The following is a 3,789-nucleotide window of genomic DNA, read 5'->3' on the forward strand; positions in this document are numbered from 1 at the left end:
CTGTAGGTAGAAACCATTAATGACAAAGTAGCTAAACTGCAGAATTTTGGCAAACCAGCACATAGAATCCTTTTAACTTTTGCTATGAATGACATTGGAAAGGAAGAAAAAAACGTAGGAGGTGGTGGTGGGGAAAATGTAAAGCCAGGGAAGATTTCCTCGAGGTGTCTCTTCCCTTTCTAGAAAAATTACAAGAGCTCATGAAGCCACCCAAACTATAGGGCAAGAGATAATTCACTGGCTGCTCCCGCCGTCACCACCTCCGAGAAGATGGCTATGCCTCCCACATATGCTGATCTTGGCAAGTCTGCCAGGGATGTCTTCACCAGGGGCTATGGCTTTGGCTTAATAAAACTTGATTTGAAAACGAAGTCGGAGAATGGATTGGAATTTACCAGCGCAGGCTCAGCCAACACAGAGACCACCAAAGTGAACTGCAGTCTGGAAACCAAGTGTCGATGGACTGAGTACGGCCTGACGTTTACAGAAAAGTGGAACACAGACAGCACCCTGGGTACCGAGATCACCGTGGAAGACCAGCTCGCGCGTGGGCTGAAGATGACCTTTGACTCATCCTTCTCACCTAACACTGTGAAAAAGATGCTAAAATCAAGACAGGGTACAAGAGGGAGCATATCAACCTGGGCTGTGATGTGGACTTTGACATCGCTGGGCCCTAGATCCGGGGTGCCCTGGTACTTGGCTATGAGGGCTGGCTAGCTGGCTACCAAATGAATTTTGAGACCTCTAAGTCCCAAGTGACCCAGAGCAACTTTGCAGTTGGCTACAAGACGGATGAATTCCAGCTTCATACTAATGTGAATGATGGGATGGAGTTTGGTGGCTCCATCTACCAGAAGGTGAACAAGAAGTTGGAGACCGCTGTCAATCTTGCCTGGACAGCGGGGAACAGTAACACTCGCTTTGGGATAGCAGCCAAGTACCAGGTCGACCCTGACGCTTGCTTTTCGGCCAAAGTGAACAACTCTAGCCTAATAGGCTTAGGGTACACTCAGACCCTCAAGCCAGGTATCAAGCTGAGGCTGTCAGCTCTGCTGGATGGCAAGAACGTCAATACAGGTGGCCACAAGCTTGGTCTAGGACTAGAATTTCAAGCATAAATGAATATTGTACAATCATTAATTTTAAACTATTTTTGCAGTATAGCTACCTTCAGAATTTAGTGAACCTTTTAATGTTGTACGTTGGAAATGTGAGAATCGATAAATACCACATTAGAGCTCCATGTTAAGGATGACTCTGCTTTCTGGTGTTTACCATTTCAGAGGTACAGCAGACACCCCATTCCTGAAAGGGTCCTTTTAGCTGTAGACGTGGTCTGGGGAGGAGACCCTCTAGAGATGCCAGGCCACAAGTGGAAGCTCGGAATATGCGGTCCCTTTGTAAATCTGTATCGAGTCCACAGGTGAAATTGTGACTTCCTGAGCAACCTTGGTGTCTCGATCCTAACTGCTGAGAAACATGTGCACACATACCTGTGTGAGAGGGCCTTTCCCAGACAGATCTCCATGGCCTCTTCCTGTCCTTGCCCAGTTGCCTGTTTTACACCAAAAGCACTCTTCTGGTTAGCTCTTTCCTTTGTGCCATTTTAGGGTGGAGAGAGTGGGCCAATGGAGCCATCATTTAGGACTTCATTCTTCCTTGTGTTGTGGCATGATTTTTTCTTTTCTCTCTTCTTTTTTCTTTCCTCTCTCCTCTCTCTCTCTCTCTCTCTCTCTCTCTCTCTCTCTCTCTCTCTCTCTCTCTCTCTCTCTCTCACCATTGCACTAGAGTATGAGATAGCTTTAAGCTGGGCAGGTGATTGTGGTCACCGTGACAACACTAGGGATCTAAAGTGACCTGTTAAAGCCACACCACTCTTTTTAGCAGTTTAATGGGTACATTAGAGAGTCTTCCATTTTGTGTGGAATTAGCTCCTCTCCTTCAAATGCTGTAATTAACATCACTTAAAATAAAACTTGAATAAAATATTGACACCTCAAAAAAAAGAGATAATTCACTGCCATAAAGTTCAGTACAGTGGATTTCTAGTGAGGAAAGCTGCATCATCTAGAACTGGTGCATAAATAACTCATGTCATCTTCCAGGTGGTTTTCACTGTGTCCTAGCCAGCTAGGAGTCACACCTCTAAATTAATTTTAAATCCGGTGACTTGTGCTACTTGAGCAAATAATGTGAATTCACTCATTTTTCAGTTTTAATTTCATTACAAAACAGAGACTGTACTCATGTAACAGGGAGAAAAAAGCTAATGGCAGGAGCATTTGATATGAAGACATTACCAGTGTGGTTGGACCAGTTCTTCATAAACTAAAGAACCTATAAGAAACTCTCAAGTCAGGCTCATGCCTGTAGTTCCAGCACTTGGAATGCAGAGGCAGAAGAATTGGGGCAAATTTGAGGCCAGCCTCGTGGATTACAGGTCAGCCAGAGCTACATAAAATGCTGTTTCAAAAAAAGAAAGACACTCATAACTCAAGTGCCTTTGTTTTCTTTGATCTTTCATGTTGCTTTCTTGCTTTGCTCATTTTTATGATAGGGCCATGATCCTCCTGCTTCAACTTCCCAAAGGCTACAATTTAATGGGTCCCAAGGCCAAGTCTGTCTATTCAGACACCCCTCCCCAACCCTGACTTAAAGAGCACAGAGATGTTTCCTGAACCCGTTTCTTATGCCCTCCCCACACATTCTATACATGACCTTCTGGCATGAATTCTACCTATGATCTCATACTGCTAGCATCTTCTGCATGTCTAGGTAATCAAGCAGAAACTCAGGCTTTTTCTAGTGTTATCATTCATCTCCTAAGGTGTGATGCAAAAGGCAAATTATCAGTATTAACTAGTTAAAAGAAAGTTCATTCAAATCTAAGCTTAAAGATGCATAAGTATTTTCAGAATTAAAAAAAAAAAATAGCAGTTAAGAGCCAACGAGATGGTTTAGCAAGTAAAGGCACTTGCCACCAAACCTGATAACTTAATGTGATTCCTGAGAATCATGGTGAATGGGGGAGAACTGACTCACACAAATTTCCCTCTGACCTCCATATGTGTGTTGTAGCATATGTGCACCTACATCCTGTCACACAAACTCTAAATTAAATTATCAATAGCTTGTGAGTTCAGTTCCAAGCTTTCAGGTCAGAGGCCACAAGGAATTTAGAAAATTTCTTATCTGATGGGTATGGAATGAATTCAAACATATGCTGGTCGAGCCATGCTCTTTTTTCTTCTACTTCTCTAATTCTCTTGTTTTAATTGTCCATAATTTCTTAACTCTAATTCTTTGGTTTTTTGTTTGTTTGTCTTTTGTTGTTGTTGTTGTTTGGTCTTTTGGTTTTTTCAAGAACAGGTTTATTTGTAGCTTTGGGGCCTGTCCTGGAACTAGCTCTTGTCAACCAGGCTGGCCCCAAACTCACAGAGATCCTCCTGCCTCTGCCTCCTAAGTGCAGGGATTAAAGGCTGCACCACCTGACTTCTAATACTTCAATTCTTTTAGTTATAAATCCTTTTATACTTCTCTGTTCACCTATCTTAAATACATTTATAGGAAACTTGAAGCAATAATAATGTTACAATGGTTACATCACACTAGCCAAAAGCACATTCCTTTGGGTGAACAATAAGAGCAAAGCTCTTTACCATGGCAATGCAAAGTTTCACGATTTCTGGAGTGAGACTGTGACCAGAGGGCAGGAGTGTAGTGCCCAGTGAGATAAGCTATGAGACATAGCTCTTTTATCAGTTGTATTTGGCACGTGAAGAATTA

At 42.7% G+C, this 3,789-nt stretch overlaps 1 pseudogene; it reads left to right on the forward strand.

Moving 5' to 3' along the window:
• Nucleotides 1-255: 255 nt before the first annotated feature.
• LOC130865913 (voltage-dependent anion-selective channel protein 1-like) lies at nt 256-1,196 on the forward strand (annotated as a pseudogene).
• Nucleotides 1,197-3,789: the final 2,593 nt, after the last annotated feature.

Source organism: Chionomys nivalis, chromosome 24 (assembly GCF_950005125.1).
Source record: "Chionomys nivalis chromosome 24, mChiNiv1.1, whole genome shotgun sequence".
NCBI lineage: Eukaryota > Metazoa > Chordata > Mammalia > Rodentia > Cricetidae > Chionomys > Chionomys nivalis.